The 26045-nt window shown below is 46.3% G+C and overlaps 1 protein-coding gene across 2 annotated transcripts in view; it reads right to left on the reverse strand.

The window, feature by feature from the left end:
• BCLAF1 (BCL2 associated transcription factor 1) overlaps positions 1 to 25133 on the reverse strand; it is an 850362-nt gene extending 825229 nt beyond the window's left edge. Inside the window, exon 1 of one of the 2 annotated variants that reach the window (XM_069606756.1) lies at positions 24992 to 25133. The gene's annotated coding sequence lies outside the window, so the exon portion shown is untranslated. The remainder of the gene's footprint in view (positions 1 to 24991) is intronic. The other variant, XM_069606757.1, reaches the window with a different exon arrangement.
• Between the last annotated feature and the right edge of the window lie 912 nt (positions 25134 to 26045).

A 26045-nucleotide genomic window follows, 5' to 3' on the forward strand; every position in this document is an offset into this window, starting at 1 on the left:
CTGAGAGACGACCACCACACCAGGTCCGCCCTCATGGAAGCCGGAATCAAAATCATCTTGGAGTCCGGATCCACCGTCTGACGCCAAGAGCTCCGAAGAGCCATTTGAGTCCGCCTCATCTTGAGTCGAGAAAGAGGAAAAGCCAATACGCACGAGCCCATGAGGCCAAGAAGCCTCTGGAACCACCAGGCCGACATGCTCTCCGACTGCGCAAACATCTGACACATGGCCAACAGATCTGCCATTCTGTCCCCCATCAAGTAAACTCTGCAGTCTATCGTGTTCCAGCAAAAACCCAGGAAGATCAAGTCCTGAGAGACCGTCATGGAAGATTTCCGCCAGTTCACCGACAGCCCAAGGTGGAACAGGAGCTGGAGGAGAGACTGAAGATTGCACGCGGCTTTCAGCAGGCAAGGGCTGCGCAACAACAAATCGTCCAAATAAGGATACACATGGATACAATGCAGACGAAGATAAGCTGCAATCGCCAACATCATCTTGGTAAAGACACGCGGTGCTGAGCTGAGGCCAAAAGGAAGCAATCGGAACTCGAAATGCTCCTCTCCCACAGAGAAACGCAGGCATTTCCGGTGTGGATGGGTGGGGTAGGGGAAAGGGGTAAGCGGAAGTCCGCCTGAGCGACTGACAAGACACACCAGTCCTCGGTAATAGTCTGACACACCTCCCAATGAGACGCAATGCGTCCTCCCACCGGGGTTTCGTGTGAGTGCAGAGAACCCTCATTTGGCTGGTTTTTCAGTGGCGGCACGACCTGAACCTGAGGAGAAGGCTGAGGAGCGGGAGAAATATCGACAACGTTGCTGCCACTGGTGGGAATTTCCCAAAGGGGTATCGACTGCAGGATTTTCGGTCCAGAAAACCCCTAAAGCCAGAGGAGGGCCAGAGCTGTGACAACGGTCTCTGTGTCCTAAAAGGTGGTTTCACCAGGACAGACAAGGACTTGGCGGTCTGGGTGCCATCCTTCGTTTTGGTCAGCTCCATCATCCGTTGAGGAATGAAAAAGCTCCTTGCCGTCAAACGGCAGATCCAAAACCCTATCCTGCACCTCCTTAGAAAACTTGGTGGCGTGCAGCCAAGCCCGACGAGAAGTATCCACTCCAAGGATAAGGCCTTGGGCCGAAGTGTGGACATGATGAGCCGCCGCCTCCAGCAGATCCTGAGCCAGGACCCTGGCATCCGACAAACCCACCTTGAAGTCCTCAAGCTTTTCAGCGGGATGAATTCCACAACTCCGACAGACCTTTCCACATTTTCATATTCACCCCTGCCAACACCAGTTCTGCATTGGCATGACACAATTGTAGGGCCGAGTTAGCAAAATTCTTCCTCCCAAGGGAGTCAAAAAGCTTATCCTCCTTGCCCAGGACCTGTGTAGCCGTCATAGAGGAGGATGCCGCAGGTCTGGAATGCAAAGTGGCCGCAGCCACCACCGTGGAGGAGGGGGGTGGACATGACGCTAAGACCACCTCTTCCGAAGAATGAAGCCTGTAGCGCGCGTCAATTTTCTTATTAACGAACAGTCCATAGCGTGGTCTCTCCCAGAATCTACGTACCTAGGCCAAAACGTCCTTCTGCAAGAACATGCCGGTACGCTCCGAAGGAGACGTGCTGAACGCCCCCGAAAGCACGCCCTCCTGCGGAGCGGGTGCCTCGGGTACTGGAACATCCAACAGACACATCATGTCCATCACTCGGTCATGAAAGGCTCTGATAGAGCGGGGCTGGTCTTCTCGGTCCTGATCGCCCTCTACATCATCCGATAGATCCGGATCAGGCTAAGTCGCATCTGGCACCACAATCGCCTTGTCCACTGGGGACAATGGAGGCAGGGGTGTAAGAGTTGGGGGAGGCCGTCAGTTAAGGCGGCGCCGGCAGAGGCACAGGCACCTTAGCCGGGACCATTGGCACAGGCGGGCATATTTCCCTAAACAGGCCTCTAAAGTACTCCTTCATGGGGTCGGAACACATACGTTTCTGAAACTTGCCGAAAAAGGCGTCCTCCGCCGATGACTTAGGCGCAACAGGAGGAGGCCTCTCATGAGGAGGGTAATTCCAAGGGCATAGGGGAGAGTGTTGCCACGGAGGCCCTTCCCCACTATTGTCTTCAATAATTAAGGGCGCCAATGCCGTCGGCAGCAAGACATTGCGCGGTAGAGGCATCAAAGCCTTCCAGTCATAAACTGGACAAAACGGATGTGCACAAGGAAACCGATGTTCCCCTGAAAGAGCACCCCCTACACCTAAGGCCGATGGCATAGTTGTAAGGGTTGTATCCTAAATGGCCGCCGTAGTCTTGGCGGGAACGGCCGCCATTTTGTCAGTACCTGACGAGAACTGCAACATGTGTGGAAGTGAGGCAAGGGTCCCCACAAATGGGTCAGGGGTCTTCATTTTAGCCTTAACACAAGGAACCCCGGCCGAGCCGGTACTTTGTGGCCTAGGATGTTTTTGTGACATGCTCATAGCCAAACTAGCCTTCGCAGGAAGGACCTCGGCACTGCCGGTAAAGGAGGGATTACGGTTCAAAACCTCACTCCTTGCCCCCTCAACAGTTCTGGGGTCACTGCAAGAGCGGGAACGAAGAGAAACACCATTCACCGACAAGGCCTTAACATGCCTCTCAGAACTGTTGGTCACCTTAGCCTCTAAACGAGGGGCCTCGGACCAGAGTCCAGTAGAAGCCTCTTCACGCCGGGCCTCGAACTTCTGTTCGGTACCGACAAGCCCAGGCGAGGCCTAGGGCGCACCCCAGTACAAATAAGGGAAGCTCCAATCAAGGAGGCCTCGGAGCGAGCTCCGGTACCCCACGACTCAGTAGAACTAGGTCTACAAACAGCCCCCACAGGAGGGGCCTCGGATTGTGATCCAGTGTCAATAGGCCCCTTACGTACACCCTCAGAGAAAACTCTGGTACACTTTTAGGCCCAGGCGGCACCTCAGAGCAAGCCACGGTAACAGAGCCCTTGACGCTGCTCCCAGACCGGGAAGACTCCGGAAAGGAGTCCCCCGGCCGGGGTGCCCTAAAAAGTAAATAACTTACCGGGCATTTCTTCTTCTCGTCGATGAAGGATTGGAAATGCGTAGGGAGAGTGCACTGAAACACCTCCTCCCACCGCTCTAACCGACGTTGAAGAGGCCGGACCGAAAGGGAATCGCAATAAAAACACGAGTCACACCGGTGGTCAGGACCCAAACACTCTAAACAAAGGAGGATGGGGATCCACCCTAGCGAAGCGTCGCTGACAGGAAGAACAATCAGGAAGTCTAACTGAAAAGGCGTAGACAGACTATCACGTAATCGCAAGCGAGAGCCAGAGAGGAGGAAATTGGAAGAAAAAACCTTCCGCAGATGCATGTGCATCCAGTCTCGAACGAGCGGAGAAAAGGACTGATGGGCGATGCGCGGGGCGGAGCTAAAATGGGTGGGGTTCGGACGCATGCAGTAACCCACGTAAAAGAGAGGAAGGACTACCATTTTAGCAAATTTTTGATGCTTTTACAAAGTACTGAGGTCTAGTCCCACAGGATGGAGGAAAGGGGACGGGACGTACGAGTATAGTCAATACACAGCACTAGCACTGTAGAATCCTTGAATTCCACATGAATATGGAGCTGCAAAGTGCCAACGCTCCCCGATGTTAAAGCTAACAGCTGAAGCCTATGCTGTGAATCGTAGGTTTGGTCACTTCCCCCTAACCCCAGTTCTAGATTTCTACAAGGTGAAGGTTGTTCCATCGATAACTTAGGGGGTGAGAACTGGGGCATCCCACCAATGGTGGATTGTGATGCCTTAAAGGGGTTGTTTTTGGAGGAGAGTCCTACTGGTGTGCCGGTGGCCGTTATCCGGTATGAGATGTGATTACATTCGATAAAATTGCATCTGTATCAGAAGGACCTCTCATTGCTGAGAAACATCTACTGTGCCAAGGAGAGGTCAATTTGGTGGCTGTTAAAGCAACTGTTACATAAAATCCTGGGTCGCCCTCCAAAGCTGGGAAAGATTAGGTCATAATCCAACCCTTATGACAAGGAGACTGAAAGAATGGGACTGGATTGACACAATCAGCAAAATCAGAACCCATAATCTATATACTGACTGATCTTACGCCAGTTGGAACTTGTCCTGAATATCTGAGTAGGTCCCCTAGTTGAGCATGGCGGTCAATGGTGATGAGACTGAGAATGAACTTGATCCACACAAATTAAATTGTGGGTGTTGGAGCAAGGTTCTGAGAGAGCCGAGTTTGTCGCTTCTGCTCTTCCATGGAAGAGGTGGAGACGCTTCGACCATATAGTGCCACATTGTGGATCACTAGAAGGTGAGGCGTAAAGTGTATTTTGACATTTAACTCAACCCTATGTCCAGCTTCACCCTGGTATAGTATGGCAGTTGATTATGCACTCCTTTGGTCCAAATAAAAGGATGACTGCTGCGATTCATTTGTTTAAAAGTTTTGGGCACATGTGAAGGGTAACAGGCCCATAAATAACATGCATTGGTTGTGTGTCCCTTCTTGCTATGAGATGCTAGGTTGTATCATATTGTTCATTTTTTATTACTTTTTGCCTTATATGCACACTTAACGTGATGGCATATGGTATTTTCTTGAAAGTATTCTAGATTAATTATTAAATCTATAATCTATTTTTAAATGAAATATTTTCTGTATGTCTTTTATTCTGTTTGTTAAAGGTTATTTGTTAACCGAATAACAAAAAAAAGGTTGTCTGAACAACTCCTCGTTGGGGCCACAGCAACCAGCGTGACCATCAGAAGCAGGGTGCGGCGGGAGAGGCAGAAACAGAGCCCACAACAGGGGTAGAGCTAAAGCCATAGCTCCGGGAGATTGGCCTGCTGTACAGAACTGGCAGTCAGCAGCAGGGAACAGCACTGATGGTGTCCTTTGCGCTCAGGGCCATCCACACGGGTGTACCCCAAGGTACAGAGGTGGTCCACAGCAGGAGGTAGGGGTGACATGCACCGACACCCAATGCCCAGACCAAAAGCCAAGGACGCAATTCCAGGGGTAAAAGAGCTGAGGAACAAACAGGGAGGCAGCATACAGAAGTGCTGGGGTCTGGACAAATCAGTGGACAACCAGCGAGCACCACCCGCACGCACAGAGACGGCCACCTAGGCAGTGGACCAAGCAGTGATGTCGATGAGCAAGGAAGATCTAAAACTGCTTCAGCAAGTCAGGCAAGTCAGGACACAATGACTAGGTCCTTTCCAAGCACAATTCGCCACCTTAAAAGAGGAATTAAAGCTGTCTCTTAAGGCAATTAAAGGGGACATTGCCTCACTAGAACAGCAGACAGACGCCATGGAATTCGGCATTCAGGAACTCGCGGAGGATAGCAAGTAGAGTGAAGAAACACTAGAACACACATCACGTGTGGCCCACAACTAGTTGCACTGTAAGGACTTAGAAAACAGGTCAAACATAAGAATTAAGAGCCTCCCTGAAAGCGATGAGGAGAAAGATCTTAGGGAGACAGTGCAACACGTTTGAAGAATTGCTGAGAGTGGAAATAGACGTGGAGATCCCCTTTGACTGCATTCATGGGGTGGGCCTGAAGACAAGGGCACCGGGTCCAGAGATGTGCTAGTAGCTCTCACACAATGCTGTGAAAAGGAGCAGCTCCTCGAGGCTGCACACAAAGGGGGGGGGGGCCCGACAAAGGTGAACGGAGTGGAGGTCCACCTGTTCCAAGACCTGGAACAATGAACAGTTGTCAAAAGGAGAGCAAAGCGGTCCAGTGGTACGGGCACTCATCCAAAAGCAAGTTAAATACATGGACCTTTTCCTTTGGCCTGGCCTTTATGTAGAGGGTGCACGGGGGGCATATCACCACGTATAAAGAATGCAGCCATTCTACAGATAGACGAAGAACCTCTGACCGACAAGAGGACGGAAATGTGGGCCACCCCACTCCTAACTAAGAATCCCTGGGAGTGGCCAAAAGCGGAGAGGTACAAAGACAGAGAATATTCTCAGTCTATAGAAACCGAGGAAAGAAGAGGGTGAGGAGAACATGGGGGTGACCCCGCATTAATCGTCTACCACTACCTGACTATGCTTTTGGCCATCGAGTTATCGTGCCGGCTCTGTACATGCTTGCATCATCCCCTAATGGTGGGTAGCAGGGACCTGGTCTGGATAAACAGGGGTTGTGATGTTCTAAGACTGGGTGGGCCGGAGCAGAACTCACTGAGCCATTGAGAATATTCACGCAGGGATTAGTTTAAGCAGGTCAACTCCAGGGGAAGGAGGGGGGCCAGCGGTTGTGACCAGAGGAGTATGGGAGACGGGGGTGGGAGAAGTGGGAGTTACGGAGGGGAAAGGCAGCGGCACTGGCCCTACTAATGCAAGGGAGCGAAGAGAGATGGTACACTCGCCCACGAGCATGGTCCCACCAATGAAGACAAGGCGCAAGCTCAGGCAGCATCTCAGTTCAAATTATTGACATATAAATGTGCGGGGGCTAAACTCTGCGACAAAAAGGAGGAAGATGGAACAACTTTTGGGTAGGGAGCAACGTGAAGTCTTACATCTGGAATGACAAACAAACTGCAATTGAGCAGCTTCCCGGACATGTATCAGGCCAACATGGGGGAGCGGGGCAGGGGGCGTTCAGAGTTCTGGATGCGTTCCTACATAACCCAAACCTACAGTACAGATAGTGAGTTGTAAATCGGACAGTGGAGGGATGGTTGTCTTCGTCACATTTAAGGTGGGGGAACAAACAAGTTACCTCAGTGTATGCACCAAAGTTTGGCCAAGATTCGTTCCTATGACGGTTTTGTCGAGCCTGGAATTATATTCCATGGGGGAGGTTCATTTTGATGGGAGATCAGAATATGGCATGGGACCCGAAACTATACCGAAGCAAGGGGATGTACCTGGGTCAACAGGCGCTGATGGAAGCGCTGAAGCGTAAGATGGCACAACTGCCATTGTCAGATACCTGGTGGGTGATCTATGGAGAGGCGAAAGGGTATAATGCTACTTCCCAGTCCACAGGTCTTTCTCTAGGATCGATTACAGATGGGCACCAAAGGCCATACTGGGGAGGGTAGAGAAATTGGAACGGGGCACCATCTACCTATCGGACCATGCCCCCATAATCCTGTCCCTTCCATTTGGGCTTCCACAAGAGGGGTCTTTGGGGTGGGCATTTCCAACGGTCCTCCTCAATGACCAGGTATTGAGACGCGAGATAGGGGATACAATCAGAGAGAGTACTTTAGGAACAATGAAACTCTAGACGTTGCGATGGACTGGATCTGGAAGTCGTTCATGGTAGTCTTAGGAGGGTTGGGGGGGGGGGGGCAATTGCAGTTAAAGCTGGTAGGACAACCAACTACTGCATACAGAAAAAGAGCTGGAGGAGAAACTGAAAGGAGTCATGCATACGATGGAGACCGACACGAGTACCGCTCTGCAGAAAGAATATAGAAGCCTGCAGGGCCAATTAAAACTTCACACTAGAAATGCAGAAAAAGCACTCTTGACCCTACAACAAAGGCATCACGTCAAAGCAAACAAAGCATATCGTCTCTGTGTGAGACAACTGTGGAAATGGACAGAGAACCGCACCATCCTAATGATTAAAAATTGCCAGGGCAGGAAAGTGACCAGGACAGAGGAGATTTTAGGAACATTTAAATAATTCTATAAAAATCTTTACACCTCTGACTCGCCCGATCAGGAGGACAGTCTGCATACCTACGGACTGCCCTTCAAAAGAGAATCACACAACGGAAGAAGGAAGGGCTAAGTGAGCTGAGGAGTTGTTCCAAGCAATAAAATCCCTACCCTTGGGCAGGGCCCCTGGCCCAGATGGCTACTCCACAATTTTCTATAACATAGGTCAGCCTTAGCCCCAAGCTGACGACACTGTTCAACACCTTTAGAGAGTGGGGTGCAATTACACCGCCGATGAAGCAGGCAAAACTGGGTTTCCTAGAGTGAATAAGGATCAGACTTTATTTGGATCTTATCGTCCCATTGCCCTCATCAACTTGAACGCTAAGCTATATACTACATTTCTAGCAAAGAGGCTTGAAGGGATCCTCCCCACACTAGTGGACATCGATCAATCGGGCTTTGTCACCAATAGGCAGCCCATCGATAAAACTAGACGAGTTTGCCATCTTATGGAAAAGGTACCTAAGAAAGGCCTTGCGGCAATCCTGCCGACGCTCGCTGCAGAGAAGGCCTTCGAACGCATCGAGTGGTCCTTGTTTCGGATGATGGAAACCATGGGTTTCGGTCTGCACTGTCTCCAAATGGCAAGAGCTAATTATGGCACTCACAGCATGCACATATCTATTAATAGCACCCTCTCACAATAGATACATATCAGGGGGTAACAAAATAAGGGTGCCCACGTTCACCCCCATTATATGCAATTTATCTAGAGCCACTCCTGGCTACGATCCGCAGGGCTCCGGACATAAAGGGGACTCTATTGGTGTGGGAAGACCACAGGGTCAAGTTCATCGCAGACGACATGCTCCTGGCGGGCAATGAACCGGAGGCCTCCTTCTGGGGGTATCTCGAGGGAGTCCAGAAAGTTTGGGCGCGTGGCAGGACTCAAAATAAACGCCTCCAAGTCTGAGATACTAAACCTTTTCCTAAATACCACTCAAATGACTACAATTAAAGAGTCGACCCACTTCAAATCGGCATCAGGAAAGATCACCTATCTGGGCATTAAACTCACAAACTCTTTGGATGCCTTATTTTCGGCCAACTATGAACTGTTGCTTGAAGCGGTCAAACAATTAACCCAGTGATCACCTCTGCCGCGATCCTGGCTGGGTAGGTCAACTCAATACAAATGGTAATTCTGAGGATATTGTACCTCTTACATGCTCTCCCTTCCCGAGTATCCTCGACATTTTTTAGCAAATTAAATAAAATAACGGCTTTTGTATGGCAAAACAAACGCCCCACAACAGCGCTGAAAAAAACTAAAAATGGTACTACGCAATAGCGGGCTCCCTTCGGAACTTTTACATCCACTACATCATGGCCCAGCTCCAAGCGATTAAAGCTTGGCTGTCGGGTGACACGGAGAAGCATTGGTGCAGGATGGACAGGTAGGTAGCAGGTGGACAACCGAGACAGGTGTTATGGTTAGCAAACTCAAATAGGCCGTCCAATATGCGCAGGAGTAAGATCACAGCACTGGTTGCGACTTGTGGGTCGATATGGTAAGGAATTGCAGGATCACCACTTTCCCCTCTCCATTTACGCCGATTTTTCAAAATTCTCAATTCACCCTGGGCATGGAAAGGGGAGCATATTCCCAATGGATTAGGGCAGGGTGCCTTAGATTTAGAGACGTGATGCAGGGACAGGTAATAAAGTGGTTCAAGCGGTGGAAGGCTGATTTTGGAATAGGGGAGGGCCTGCATGATGTTCACACACCCCACCCCCTGAAGAAATTAATTGCAACAAACACCGGGGACAGACACTTGATCGCATCGCTTTATAGAATCATGTCTAATTGACAATCGGTGTGCACTCGAGGTCATCCAATTCCTCTAAAAAGATTGGGAGAAACTGGTGAAACCGTGCAAGAGATCTGGTGAAGGTGGTAGTGCAATTGCATTATACCCCCAACAAATTCTCTCCTTAGCAGCATGAATGGTCTTGGCCCAGAAGTGGGAAACAGGCAACACCCCCATGGGAAAATGAATGGGTCTCCAAAGTCTGGCAATTTGAAGCCCTGGAGTGAATGACTTACACCGTACAAGGAGACACTACTCGCTTCCAGGCGGACTGGGATATGGTTTTGGGGTTTCTGCATAATGACTATAGAGAATCCATGTGCCCCCAGAGACTCTGCATCCTGGGCATTATTGATCCTATCTACCAATCTATGTCTGTAGGTTCTCTCACTGGTTTCGGATGGTGGTGGGTAGGAAACAGGGAATATGTTGTCATATATGGAGAAAAGAAAAGGAGAAAATCAATAACCACACTAATAATAAAAACGACTACAGGGTTGTGAGAGATCAGGATGTGAATTATATACAGTTTTGATGGAATTAACCAAGAATTGTGACTTTTCAGGATAATCTATACACCCGAGAGGATCTAAAGAGCTGGAACGTCAAGAGATTGTTCTTCCATGAAGCGCGATTTCCGAAATAGATGCAGGAGGAGATAGACAAACTACAGAAAGAAGAAAGAAGACCAGTCTTTGGAAGAGCTGATGAAGGCAGTCAATCTGAATGCCGGAAAATATCCTGGACCAGAAATCCCCACACTGTTGCTCTCCAAGACCATGCCAGATTGAGTATCTGATCTTTTACACAAAATAAAAATGGCTTTGCCATTGGCGAAACCATTGCTGACCTCCCAACACGCAAATATCTCTGTCCTGTAAATAAAAATGTAAAATGGCACCATCGACATTACCCAGTAGCTACAAACCACTTAGCCTTATCAACACAAGCTCCAAGATATTGGTTAAGGCGGTAAGACTAGAGGAAACTAAAGAGGTTTGTGAAGCCCTATAGATAAGCTGTGTATAGGCCCCTTTTACTCAAATACTCCCAAAATAAACAAATAGGGAGTAAAAACACTCCCAACAAATAAAAAGAAACAGACACGTAGGATGTTGTGCCCCTGCTTTCACCCACACAGCTACATGGATATGTTTGGACCAGTAGTGCACATGGTGCCACAGGAATAAACTATCATAACTGCCTGAAGATGTCTCACAAGCTAGTCCCTGGGGATCTGTCATCCAGATGGTCAGGACACTGCCATCGCTTTTGGATCCAGTTCCTGGGGTGGACCAGTGCAGGAGGATCACCTGGATGAGGGGTCCTTGGGGAGTGGAAGTGGGACACCGGAGGGTAAGGCACGGCATCCCTTTCCCGATGACACCATTGCCCCATCCTACCAGGTAGTATATACCTGGTAATTAACCTCCCCCCAACCCTTTTCCAACACAAAACACTTTCTTGCAGACAGTTCACCGTGAGCGACAACAGACTAACACCAGAGCCGTATACCTGAAATGTCCCAACACCATGGACAGGCAAGGTCAGGCAATTACGGATTATTACACACACACACACCCGACTTCCATCACATGGATAAAAGGCAGAGCATGAACGCACACGGAGCGAGGCAAAACACATGAGGAAACAGCAGTTCCAAGACGGCGAGAACCAGAGAGTCGCAAGGAGGGAAGTACCCGTCACCTCTAAAGTGAGCCTTGGAAAGTAAGAAACCGAAGACCAGGAACTAAGGATGATGAAACATACACAGTGTGTTGGAGGTACCCAGGGCTCTCCCGCGCCAATAACCCAAGGCAGGGAGCAGTGATTGCCACTGTGGTACTGTCCTTGGCTCCTACAACAAAACGTGGTCAGAAAAGACAGAACAGCCGGTAAATCGGAGAGACTCATACCAAACCAGCTTGTGATTTGAACCAAGGTTGCAAGCAGCAACATTGTACAAAGAGAACAGTGTGTGAGGCGTTTGCAAAGAGCAACGCAGATATAATTGGAACCCAAAAGGAGTAGTTGAACTTTTTAATTGAACTTTGGGAGGCCAAGAAAAGATACAATACACAGAGTGGTGCGGTGCCACGTGGTTGCTCATTCGAAAGACTGTTAGGTACCCAACTGATGCAGAGCGTGTGAAAAAGGAATATTGAGATTGAAGAGGTCATGCAACGGGTCAAGCTAAACCCGTACACATTCGAAAGTCTTCGATAGTTTAAAGTACATCACAATTTGTCCGAGCCTGGCTGAGGGGCATCCGGCGTGAAAGATCTGAGCCCAGACGAGGGGGATCCATGGTGAACACCCGAATTGAGTGCTGGAAAAGGAACATTTTTGTATATCAGGGCCTCTGAGTCAAGAGACTTGCAAGTAGTAAAGAGGCTCCAACAGAGAAGGTCTTGAATGGTGAAAACGGAACTGTACCCTAGTGCAGCAGAAGCCAGAGTGTTTGCTTTGCTCGAGTGAACCGCCTTGTCCTGTGCTGAAAACGTGGGGAAGGGAGGCCAACGACCCGAACATCCTGAATTAACATTTTGTGAACACTCCTTTCTTCTTCATGAACATCACCCCACCTTATTTTGTAAATTAGTGGCAAGGACCTGGCAATAGGTTTTTTTTGTATAGGCTCTTCATTTGACAAAACTCCACTAGGACTGCATTATTATTATTAGATGGTCGTAGCTTGCTTCCATCCGTAGATTTAGGTTTAGATAGGCGTTCACCTTTGTGAAAACTCAAACACCCTTGGCCTGTGGTCACTTGTGTCCGTTTTACAGTATGAATAACTAGGTGCAAAGTAATTAGTATTGTGAAAACATTTGTACTCACTTTTTTACTCCCTAAAAAATCATTTACTCCCAACTTTAAAAAATAGGGAGTAAAATACTGCCACTTATCTTATCTGGAGCACTGGGTTTGTGAATTCAAACCAGTCAGGCTTGGTTAAGGCTAGACATGCAGTGAATATGAGAACAATATTTTCTCAGAAAGAAAGCAGCTTGATGTACTAGTAGCAGAAAGAGGATTTGGGGAGTGTTTCCCAGGACGAGTGCAGCTGCTATGCAACAGACTAGCAGCCTCGGTCGTCACAAACTGGAAGAGAAAGGTGGCCCCCTCTCACACCACTGGCACCACTCGTGCTTGCAATTCAACCACTAGCGATCTAGATAAGTGAAGATGAACAGATGCATTATGGAGGAGTGGTACAAAAGCTGGATTTATACTGGCGACTAGATATTGGTGCTACAAGATCTCTCCCAACAAAGATAGGGAAGATGACCAATTTGGGAAGGTGTCAGGATAAGTGTCAGAATAAAATCAACTAGACCAAATTAGAAACAAATTCCACCTCGCAGATTTACCAGAGGGGTGATATCATGCAGTTTGGTTTCCCAACAAAGATGCAATGCCTGAGAATTTGGCTTACTTCAGACCTAAGGCACATAAAGACAGAGTAGATGTCCTCCACAGTAGCCAGAAAGAGGACAGATGGGAGGCCCTGAACGTATCGCTATGGGAAGATTAACAACTTGAAGATCATGGCAGCTCAGTCAATAATAAGCTACATCCTGGTGATGGTGCCACCTGCACCAGGGAAGTGACTGTTCAAAGAAATAGATAAGGAAATTCAAGCCTTTCTTGGGAACAGAACCCCGCCAAGGTTATCGGTGTAGAAAATGCAACTCCAATACTTTCTTGGGAACATGACCCCACCAAGGTGTATTGCTGCAGACAATTCTACTCCCAGGAGAAAAGGACCATAACTGTGCTAAACTTAGCCAGATCCTATAACACACACCCTTCCCCAATAGGCGTACATCGCCGCAACTGCCCACCCAGCACATGCGCATCACACACCCCTCCCTCCCCATGTGCTCCATAACATGGGGCGAGATACACCGCCAAAAGCTGCTTCGAGGTCAACAAGGGCAATATAGAGTGGCTGCTTTTTGAGAACAAATGTATACAGTACCAATAGTAGACAGAATGCATGATCAGTTGTCAATACCCTTTTCCTGAAACCAGTGTGCAGGGGAAAGCACCCTACATTCGGCACACCAGTCTTCCAACCTCACCTGTAATATAGTTTGCTGAAAATCTTGCCCAAAGTTCTGACAAGGGAAATTGACCAATAGATTGAGGCATGTTAATACCCTGCCCCCTTCTTGTAAATGGGGACTAACATGGCTCCCTGCCAGCTTTGTGGGATCACCCTGGCATGAATGACATCATTAAAGAGCTTTACAAGAAAGGGGATCCAAATATATCTGCTGGAACAAAGTCAGGCCCTGGGGCCTTGTCTATCTGAGATATCACTGCTACCTTGAAAAGGTGAGAATGGAATTAAGCCAATACCAAGAGGGTCTAGTGGAAAGATGTTTTGGCTTTGCCACAGATTGTCATTTTCCTCCATTTTATGTAAGGAACTAAAAATGGAATACCACGCTTCCATGATTGCTAAGATGAGCTACACTTTTCTGGTAGTGGAGAACCATCTTTCAAAAAGTTCTCTTATTTAAATGAGCAGTCGCAGTCAGTTTAGACCAGGCGACCTGCATATGTTCTGCGTTGTACGATTTTTATATGCCGCCCTTTGCCAGGCCACAAATTTTCTAAGCTCCCATTTGGTCATGAGGGCATGCTTCTCCCCCTACCCGCCCCCCCCCCCCAGTTAAAACAAGATCATTGCAAAACAAGTTACACATGGTATCTGCGTTTGTCCCATAAAAACCAATGAGAGACTACAGGCAATTGTGACAACCTCAATTTAGTAACTAATTCTCTAGGCAATCTATTGGCAATACACTTTAATATAACATCTTCTGCATGGCTAATAGGAAAAAAGAAACTAGGAACTAGCAGAAGACTTGCAAAAAGCTCTTGTATACAAAATAACGTTCTGGTGTTTGAGAGCATATTGTACACTATATTTCACTGACTTAGTGAAAGACAGTTGATTTTAAAAACATTTCATAGGGCAAGCATTTCTAAGTTGTCTTTTACACAAACAAGTCATTTAGAGGACATGTTATCAAGTACCAAAATACCCAATGTAATCATTGTATTTAACACTGCAGTTTCCTTAAACCAAATTGATGCCCATATCAACAGGTGGCAACATGAGATTAGGAGAATAGGATCCCACACCAGTTTCCAATTAGAAGAGCTAATTTGCTTTTGGCTCATGTCCTAAAAGGCCAGTCAGGGATGTGTGTTTCCGATCGAGCAGTTAGCTCTATGTGAGATAGAGCAGAGCACATACACAACTGCAGCATACCTTGCCAGACCACCTGGAGTGCTGGGAGCACAGCCACACATCCATGTTTGGCCAAAAACATGATTCCCGAGCTTGACAACATACTTTTTCCAGTTAACATTATAACATTTTGGTTTCTTTCCCATGCCTCTTTTGAAAACATGTTACATGGGACTCCAGTATTCACAGACCTCTTGAGGTTAGATATAAACACTTAAGCACCATCAAGTCGCTTTTTAAGAGAAGGAGTTGTCTGCATATGCTATGTAGGGAATAGTCTTCCCTGCATAGGTATACCATAGGATAAATTACACAGGTAAGCCTCCATGCTGTTAAGTTAGAGGCTGAACAAAAGGGGAGCTAGAACACAATCCAGGCGTAAAACATAGGAGATGGAAAAATAAAATCGGTATATTCACTCCCTCTGTCATAAATTACATAGGGTTCAGTATCTGTATTTAATTGCATAATGAGGCTAATAAATTAGGGAATCTGTCAACATCTGAATTAATGAAATCCCTCCAGAGCAAGGAGCGATCAATTTGCCCAAAAGAGACAATAGTTCCATGAAGCCAAGGATGATGTCACCTCTCCTGGCTTCAAATAACGTATCAAATAGCAAGGTTAAGACACTGCCTGAGCAGGGACTAAAATGCAACTGAATAAACAGACCTTAGATCAGTTGAACCAAAAAGAATTCTCACAAATAAATCACCCCATGTTTCTGTTATACAGTATTTGTACTGCACCCTTCACAACCATAGTGTTCTCAAAGTGCCTAAGCCTTGTCAGAGAACAAGGCGTATTTTGACCCTGCCAGGGTTTAATCCGATCTTGTACTGAGGGTAAAAAAAAAATGGAGTTTGAGATCGCAGGGATAGAAAGAGGACGAATGGGGTTGAGGAGAATGAGGTGAGAAAAAAAAAAAAAGGGAAAATACTAAACAAGCGCAGAACAAAAAGAGAAGAGGGGTGTGGAATGTATTGGTACCTGTGTGATAACTGAAGGTCGTTATCGGTCAGATATGTGTTATTCGAATTATGGTGATAGCATTATCTAGTCCAGTTTAGTCTGCAAGCTAGATTGGGGATTGGACTTGAAAGGTGCTCAAGCAGGGCCAGTTTGTTGTAACCACCCATGTTGCCAGGACACCCCTGGTTTGCCAAGCCAGCTGAATAAAAAGTCAGCACCAAGTGTGGGGCATGTAACAGTTGAACAAATAAGGAAAATAGGAGTCTAATAGTTTGCATTGCTCTGAAAGCCTTTTTTTGAAGATTGGGCCGATAGCAGCAGGGGAGCCAAGCACAGTAGATTCCTTGATAAGAGTACTACTCTAATGAGTTAAGAATGGAGCCACGACCTCAGGACTACATTTATTAATATTGCCTGCGACTATCGAGTCTAGGCGCTGGAAGAGGTTTTAAATCGTTCATTTATGTCATTGTAGCAACTAAGTTCCTGGGCAAGACCTTCAAGGCTAGGAATTCATGGACAGCTATAACATTTTGGTCAACACCTTCAGCACAAGTATTTATACAGTGAGAAACCTAACAGTAAATTATAGTTAATCAATCTTTGTATTAAATCATTGTGAATATTCCCATTGTGCGCATTTTTCTTGAGCGTTACAAGTGTCTTTCATGCACGGCTAGTAGCCTGCAACTTGAAATGTCTACCTCTGTATTATACTAACAAAGCTGTATATTATATTACAGAACATTTTCACTAACCAATAAGCGTTTTAGAAGACAGTTTCCAGGATTTTTTACGAGAGAAATGTACTGCCACTAGTATTTTTTGTTTTGAGCATTTTCTTTTACTGCATGTGATCCACTCTCCACAAACTTGGCATTTTGTTTGTTTGTTTAGTATTTATTATGCGCACCGGACCCTGGGGTATAAGGGCGCAGAAAGTAAGAATATGTACAGCTTAGAGCATAAGTTACAGGTTACAGTTACAAGTTACAGAAATTGCCAGTTACAGGTGCAAGTTTACAATAAAAGTTTACAATCGTATGGTGCAGATGCTGTGTAGCAAACAGGCGTAAGCATTATCATAGGTTCAATTAGCAGTTACTGTCGTTAGCCAGTTAATTACAATTTGCCTGAATTTGGAAAAAGAGCGTTCTAGCCTTGCGGTAGTGGGTAATTCGTTCCACAATTGAGCAGCTTTGACTGGGAAGCTAGCTCCGCCTATGGTGGTCAGTTTAAAGCGTGGTACTTGTAGGCGATTGGTGTAGGCAAGTCTGGTTTGTCTTGTGGGGTGTGATCTAGTGAATCTGTCCTTTAGGTATTGAGGGGCTTTGTTATGTAGAGATTTGTGTGTGAGAGATGCAGTTTTGAGTCTGATTTTCTCATGGGTGGAGAGCCATTTGTGTTTCCTTCTTATTGCTGTAATGTGTTCTCTCCTGGGGATGTTCAATGCCGCTCGGAGGGCCTTATTTTGCTGTATCTGGATTTTGTTGATGATGGATTTAGTGGCTCCTATGTATAGTGCGTTACAATAATCTAGTTTAGAGATGATACGGGCTCTGGCTAGTGTTAGACAACTGTGCTGAGAAAGGAATTGTTTCCCTGCTCTAATGAGCTTACATGTGTAGGCTGTTGAGGAAGCTAGGGAGTTTACCTGTTTGGAGAATGATAAGGTAGAATCAAGGTAGATCCCTAATGTTTTAACTTCTTTGGCAACTTGTATGCAGTTCCCATCTATGGTAAAGGAAGAGTAATTTGTACTTAGTTTATTGATGAGGGGTGCGGTGCCTAGGATAAGAAGCTCAGTTTTATCATCGTTCAGGCATAGGCCATGGGTTGCCATCCATGCCTGAACGATGCTGTATATTTTGTTCACCATAGCTAGATCTTTTTCGTAAACCCCTGTGAGTGGGAGGAGGATCTGGGTATCGTCAGCATAGTTAGTATACGTGATACCCAGATGGTCCAAATCATCAAACAGGGGCTTAGTGAATATGTTATATAGCGTTGGTGAAACGCATGATCCCTGTGGCACACCGCAGGTAATAGGGATGGGGTCTGCAGCTGCTGTAGGTGAGAAAACCCTCATGGTGCGGTCGCTAAGGAAGGATTGTATCCATGCTATAGCCTCAGTGGAGAAGTGTGCTGCTGAATCTAGGTGGTTACATAGGACTTTATGGTCCACTAAATCAAAAGCGGCCGATAGGTCTAGTAGCAGGAGGAGTGCTGGTTTTCCAGAATCTCGTACTTTGTCTATTTGGGCTTTCAGGTCAATCAGTGCAGTTTCTGTGCCGTGAAGAGGGCGGAAGCCAGATTGTCGGGAGCCTAATAGTTGGTTTTGTTCCAGGAAGTTCTGGATTTGGATGTATGCCACCTTGTCCAGTATCTTCAAGAGGAACGGAACCGTAGTAATAGGTCTATAATTAGTGGGTATAGTGGGGTCTAGAGTAGCCTTTTTTAAGAGTGGGAGCACCCAGGACTCTTAAGTTACTGGGGATAATGCCTGTGGTAAAGGAGGCATTAATTAACTTAGTGATAAATGGTGCTAGATCTCGTGCGGCATCTTTGATGAGTTGTGCTGGACATAAGTCTCCTTTGCAGTTGGACGGTTTTAGACCGAGTATTGCTTTCTCTACTTCTAGTATGGAGACTTTGGAGAAGTGGAATTGCGTAGTGGGTTTGGAGTTAGGAAGTGTCTTAATAGGCGGTAATATATTGGGTGCTAAGGTCTCGCGTTTTAGTTCTATTTTCTTTTGGAGGTTTCGGACTTTGTTAGAGAGGGCTTGCTGGATTTCAGAGCACCACTTTTTGTCTTTGAGACAGTTATCTTGTGGTGTTATTGGGTTTTCCAGTTCTCCGAGTATGGCGAACAGTTCTTTTGTACTTGATTTGGCTTGTGTGATTCTGTTATTGTAGGTCTCTTGTTTAGCTAGGATGATTTCTTTTTTATAATGAGAAGAGATGTTGACTAGTTTCAGTTTATTTTCTGGACTGGGGTTAGTTTTCCACGTATTTTCCCCATTTCCTTTTTTCTAATCTCAGATTTTTTAAGAGGGGGGTGAACCAGTTGTTCAGGTGGCTCTTTGGCTTGCTGTTTCTGAGCTTGAATGGTGCGATGTCGTCAAGGGTTTTGTTCATGATGTTGTTAAATTCTTCCACTAGGCTGTTAGGGTTAAGGTTGTCAGGTAGAGCGTCCAGAGTGGGCATGATGCCGGGGAGTAGTTTGTCTAATGTCATGTTTTTTTTGTTTCTGGTAAGTGCAGGAGGTGCACAAGGTTGTTGCAGTTTGGGGGTGGTAGTGTCCAAGGAGAATGAAATTAGATGGTGATCTGACCAGATTTGGGGTGAGATGGAGAGAGTGGCTATATTGCAGTTGTGGTCAGCAATCCAATCAAGGGTTCTCCCTTTGATATGGGTGGGCTCAAGCACTCTTTGTGTGTAACCCAGTTCTGTTAGGGTGTTGGAAGCTGCTGTGGCTTGTAAGTCGTTGATATCATTAAAGCCAATATTGAGGTCACCTAGTAGTATTGATTGAGTAGTATCTTTGAGGTTTTCTGATAGGATGGTAGTTAAGTCTTCTATGAAGTTCTTGATAGGACCTGGAGGTCTGTATATCAAGTGAAGGTTAAGAGTTTGTGAGTTAGCTGTGGGTGTCTTGGTGGACATTATCTCACAAGATTCAATGGTTGGTGAGGGGGTGAGTCTCATCCAGAGTTTAGTTTTGACGATGATGGCTAGTCCGCCACCTCGAGCTCCGCGCCTATCCGATCTGAGGATAGTATAATTGTTGGGCACAGCTAGGTATAGTGCTGGGCCTGATGCCTCATGCAGCCAAGTTTCTGTAATGGCTAGGAAGTCGTAGTCTTCTGTCAAGATAACTTCAGATATTTCTATGGCGTGGGCGACTAAGGATCTAGCGTTTATTAAGGCTCCTTTGATTTTCGGTGTGTGGTTAGGGTGTGTAGCAGTATTTATTGCGGCATTAGGAGTGGCATTTGTTTCTTTGTTTGTTTGGTAGTTATTATACTTAATGTAGTTATGGGTGAATGGTTTGCGAGTGGGTTCCTTTTTGGCTCGAATGGTATTAGTTTCGTATTTGATGAGTGGATCAAAGATTCTGGGTAGTCTTGCTCGTAGTCTTAGGTTTCTGTCAGCTATGTTACATTGTGTAGTGGATCGTTGTGTTGTGGTTGCTATAAGGGGCGACATGGTGAGACGTTCCCAAGGGGCGAGTGAGGAGGCCAGGTATACTAGATAGGATAGTATAAGGAGCATTGTATAATGTGTGAGCATCCTGTATCTAGAATGATGGCTAGAGTTATAGTTTTGGGTAGAGTGCAGGCAGAGTAGCTGCTAAGTCTGCTATGTTGTTATCTAGTGTGTGAGGTCAGGCATATAGTGTTAAGTTGCAGTGATCCTAGGGCGCAGACAGATGGCAGTATGGTGTATATATGGACATGGGCAACACAATTGCTATGGTCTATGAGTGACCAGAGGGCACAACACAATTACTGTGGTCTATGAGCGACCAGAGGGCACAACACAATTACTGTGGTCTATGAGCGACCAAAGGGCACAACACAATTACTGTGGTCTATGAGCGACCAAAGGGCACAACACAATTACTGTGGTCTATGAGCGACCAAAGGGCACAACACAATTACTGTGGTCTATGAGCGACCAGAGGGCACAACACAATTACTGTGGTCTATGAGCGACCAAAGGGCACAACACAATTACTGTGGTCTATGAGCGACCAAAGGGCACAACACAATTACTGTGGTCTATGAGCGACCAAAGGGCACATTTTATCATGCAAGTGTGTTATGACCAGTAAAAACAGCACTTCATGTCGCATGGATCCACTGGTTCTCTCATAACACTTCACTGGCATTGCTCCGATTGCCCCAAATGTTCAGAAACAATGGAAATTGGGCATAAGCGGTAACGCGATTTACCCAGATCTCACACTGTGGTCAAATGGATATACATACGTCATTAGTTTTATGTAGTGCCCGACTGCAGAACGGGGTAGTTTAATAGGAATGCAACAAACATAACTTCGACTGTAATCGTATAGCAAATGAACACCTAAAAATGAAGACATTACATTGCAGTGGTTCTAGTAACTCTGATGGGCCGATACGACGTATAGAGGTCCTTAAATATATTTTATGGGGGGGTTGGGCACGATCTGTGATTCCACCCCATGCCAAGTACCAAAACTTCTTATGTTTACACCACGTCAGCATGGGCAGTTAGGGTGGTCGGCAGTTTACAATGTAGCGACTATCTCATACTAACATACCGTCAGTCAACAAACAAGATGGTACAACCAAAAAAAAAAAGCAGGCGAATGTTGTAACGTGAGTTAGTCTTTATGTATCACTGACCAGGAGTGCATGCTGATAGAATGTTGATATATGTATGATAGCTAAGGAGAATGTTGAATGACTGTGTCCTTTGGGGGGAGGGGGGCAGGCCTGAGCTGAGAGGTCAGAGATTGGCCGGTGGGTCTGTCTTTAAATGTCTACCGGATCCTGTTATGTACATACCTGCAAGTAACTGGAGTGTACATATGCAACTATGTATAATAAAGTATCCTGGTTTAACCTACTTAGCTCCACAGCTGGTCTGTGTACTTATGGTCAGAGCCCTACCCCACATCATAACATTGGCGACGAGGAAGTCAAAATGAACCCAGACCAGGAAGAGAGATCATCGACCACAGGAGACAGCACCAGATGAAAGTAAGGAGAGCTGTGGGAGGGGGGGGAAGCAGCTGCCGTTAGACCCACTGTTCCCCGTACTGAGCATAAATGGGCATGGGCTGCAGGACCGTTGGTGGTGCGTGCCAAATGGGTCCTTTGCGTTTCTCTACAGCTGTAAAGCCGGAACACGCAAGCAAAAGCCTGGTGCCATCGGCCCTGCTTCAACAGTTCGAAGAAGGTGCCTTAAGAGGAAAGTACCTTCGGATGTTCGACGTGCGTGAAGTGTATTCCGGCTTTACGTTTAAGATAATGTGCTGGCATTCTATGGCCTTACGTTTAATATAATGTGCTGGCATTCTGCAAGTTCTTCCAATGAATTATTTTAACAATAATGTTGCCAAAATAGAATGGCCAAGTGATTCAAAGATGACTTTAGGCAGTGTGTTGAAAGTGTTCCTGGTTCTAGTGGAATAAGGGATCTATAACTATGTGCAGCATAAGAGGCTGGTTTCCATTACCAGATGGTCACTGAGTAACATAGAACATCAAAAGTTTGGAATTGCTAAGTGTAATGAATATGTTCTGTGTGTGCTGCGTTTATACTGCTGAAAATGCTTTTCTAGGTGCGTTTCCAGTGATTTGGATGACGAGTACCTCAAAATTAGTCAGTAAGTGATGTTAAAGGAATCCTTTGCAAGTTCAGATAAAAGTAAAAGTTACTTTGGGGAATGAAGTGCTTTACGTACGTTATGCACAGTTAGATGTTGCAGCATAAGGATATTCTGGAGCAAGAAAAACTTATTTTAGGACGTGCTTGCAGCATACAGGATATTCAAACAGAAGGGAAAATGGTGCTATTGTAAAACATGCAATTTCGGTCTCTCTGCCACTGGGTTGTGAGCAGTCAATATAGCAATACCAGTATGGATAGCGTCTAACCGATGCAGATTTCATGAAGTGCAAGTGAAATGAGATGCAACAAAGTTATGTGACCATTTATTGTGTTTTGGTCCGTTGTCGTGTCAAAGTGGTGTTTTGTGTCGTGGCCCGATAACGTTACATGTCATTGCTTAACCTTGTACCACATTGTTTTGTTGGTGCTTGGTCTGCTTAGTAATCCAAGCTCACAGTGATACGTTTGGCATCCGGCATAGATGCTCTGAGTAGTGGTTAGGCATCAGGTGCATTCATACAGTACAAGTTTTGCATCCAGTTGATGACTTAAAAGATTTGGTGACTGCCTCAATGGTATGTGCGCAGCAGCAGTGGATTAGGGCACACGCCCACGACTGTCCTCTGGATGGGCATTAGGAAAAAAAATGGTAACTGGTCAATGTTGCCCATGTGTTCCAAGTAGTAGTTGTGCACAGGGCTGTGGAGGTAAAAGTAGTAAATTGTGCATAGATTGAAAAGTTGTAATGGTGCACTGAGCAGGAAAAGAAGTATATAAAGTTGTGCATTGAATTGAAAAGCCGATATACAGCTATATTGTAGAAATGTTGGCCAAGTTTGCCCATTAGTTTCCCACCATGGCATTAGAATGTTATAATCATAGTTGGTTCTTGGTGCTACAAGGATCACCTTATCTGTTAAATATGTTATGTGTTTTGTGATGATGAGTGTGCTGCAGTCTGGTGGTATGTGTGTTAGTATGCTTGTGGGTATGTGTGCATGCATGCGAGTGTGATTACACTGGATGTATGTGGCGTGGGTGGAGGGTGGATGATGAACATGGTAGAGATTAACACGATTTGTTTCCGAGTTGACATGCTGGGTGTGACATGAGACCACCCGTGTGAGAGGTTTGCTTGCACGGGTTGCTTTGCTGCCTCATTGAGTGTTGTAGTGCATGCATAGATGGTGATGCATCAGCGTATGGCAATGTTTGGCGACAGTTGCTTGTACAGATATTTTGAAGTGATGATTGTTTGCTTAGTATCTTGGTGGTTCATGCTCTTGTGGGACTGTCCGATTGGGTGAGGTTTGGGAGCTGATTGCAAATGCTTGTGTCTGGAATGCGAGGGTGAAAGTTGGTAGATGACGTACCCCTTCAGTGTCTGTTGTTTCTGTCATGGGCAACACCACCTTCCCCCGAGTGTTGGTTTGTGGATTTCTGCTGCAGTGTTTCGTTTTGGCTCTGCATCGATGTTTGGCGTTGCATCCAGTATCTGGCAATCCACTATCCCCCTTCTCCCAACGCCCTGCTTTCCCACCTTTTGGTGTGTAGTTTTTTTTTTGGTTACCCCTTGGGTGTTTGTGCCAGAGTGTGGCAGACTCTGTATTCCGGGAGTAGCCGATCCGGATGGAAGGTTGTTGGTTGTGGCGAAGGAATGCTGTGTGTGGTTCTCTATATGGAAGGGGGATGGTGCGGTGTATGACAGTTTTTAGGAAGGGAGATGATGTCATGAGAGTTAGTCTTGTTGTGTATCACTGACCAGGAGCGCATGCTGATAGAGTGCTGATGTATGTATGATAGACAGTTCAGGAGAATGTTGAGTGAGTGCTGTGTGAGAGTGTTCCATGAATGTCAGTTGGGGGCCTGAGCTGGGAGGATGGCCGGTGGGTCCGTCCTTAAATGTCTACCTGATACTGTCATGTACATACCTGCAAGTAACTGGAGTTGTACATATGTAACTATGTATAATAAAGTATCCTGGTTAAACCTACGTGGCTCCACAACTGGTCTGTGTACTTATTGTCAGAGACCTACCCCACATCTTAACAGTGATCTGGAGCAAAGCTATTCAGATGCTTGCCTGACAAGTCACTGAACGAACCAAGCCCTGATCTTGTCAGACTATCTGAAAGATCAAGCAGGGCACCTCTGAACGGGTATTCTACTGAGCTACACAAGATGAAGAAGAGCATGTACTGTATTCGTGCAGCAGAAGATGAAGCCCCTATGCATAGGTCAAGAAAACAAGCCAAATCACAATAATGCACATTACAAACACTATATGCAGAATATCATAAAACAACAGTTACAATAGCCATGCAGGGCAGCAAGTATACATGCATCAAAATGACAATGTGCGTAGTAGGGCATTTGTGTCTAGGTCAGTTTTAAGTGCTGGGTATACGATGGGAAGAAATACACGTAATGCAGTGGACCATGATGCCGAGTTAAGAGCGTTATGGTTACGGACGACATTGTTTTAGAAATCCTTGAGACGACCACCGCTATGTGGAGTTATGGCCATCATTAAGAACGTAAACATACACAGTCACGATCAAAATGGACAAAAACGCACGGCGCCTTGATTTGGTACAAGGGGAAAATGCCTCGGACCATAATCAAGCGACAGGTTTTATCAAAGATCCAACCTCTACCCGCGTGCACCTGCACAAGTAAAGGGACGGTTATTCATAAGAGGCCGCACGCAGTCCAGAGAAACGGGCGCACGAGCCCCTCTACCAACTGCCTCCTGACAGAACGGCGCGTGCACAAGAACCCACCCACTGGTACTGGGTTTTTATACATAACGGACAGCTCACCTGCTGTTGGATTAAAGCGCTGGTTCCGGCTCTGGCATTACCGGGGCCCGGACAACATCCTTCACTCCTCCCGGGTCCACCGGACTAAGAAGTAGGCAGGGCAACAAGAGTGAAAGCGACAAGCAGATAGGCGCAGAAAGACAACATGCTTCCCTGGTGCGAGCCCACAGGCCCAACTTGGTGTGACGTAAGAAAAAAAGAGCCAATCAGCGTGAGCTTCTTATGAGTGATTCGGGATATTGGGGTAACACGCTCCTTCATTGGATAAGGCAGACCTTTCCGAGAGCTATTAGCAAACGTGCGGCGCCGGCGGTCGGGGAAGGCGTGGCGCACTCATTCTTAGGCATTATTAGAGAAAGTACGCTGTACTTTTGTGTGATATGTAATGCAGACTGTTCGGTGTTTTGCGCATTGGAAAGTGTCATAAGGACCTCATGGCTCTCAACTCACAAGCTTTTGGCGGGTGTCACCCGCCAAGCCGCCTGCATGCCCATTCATTCCAATGGGCGTCTCACCCGCCAAAAACAAAATCGGGTGATTTCACCTGCCTTTGCAACACAAATGGTTGAGAGCTATAAGGCAAAAGACTGTCTCAAGTAGTCTTTGAATGATTGTAGTAAATATGAGTGCACAGAACAAAAGTAGACTAGACGAACTGCGTGGTGCCTGATTCAGAGCTCCATGTAAAATAAGAAAAGTGTTTTGTTGTGATACAACCATATCCCTCTATAAATATAACAGAATATCGAGCACATAAGAAAAGTGTGGCTCTATCACTATACATGCCAATCCTCCCGATTTAGGCGTGAGACTGCTGGTTTTGAGGTGAAAAATATTGCTATTTTTCAAAGTGTCCTGCCTAAAATAACTGCCCCAATGCATTCCTATGGGGAAATATGCGTCTCCCGAATTTCAGATTTCCCTGTGGAAATCTCCCTCCCAGGTGCATCTGAATGTTGGCATATATGCTATCACAGAATGATACTGCGAGGACTCGTCCCGTGAGATCACGTGGGCAAAACGTGCAATGGAAAAGGCAAAACGAAAGATGCAG

The sequence above is a fragment of the Ambystoma mexicanum genome, chromosome 4p (assembly GCF_040938575.1).
Source record: "Ambystoma mexicanum isolate Mex_15411 chromosome 4p, UKY_AmexF1_1, whole genome shotgun sequence".
Taxonomy (NCBI): Eukaryota; Metazoa; Chordata; class Amphibia; order Caudata; family Ambystomatidae; genus Ambystoma; species Ambystoma mexicanum.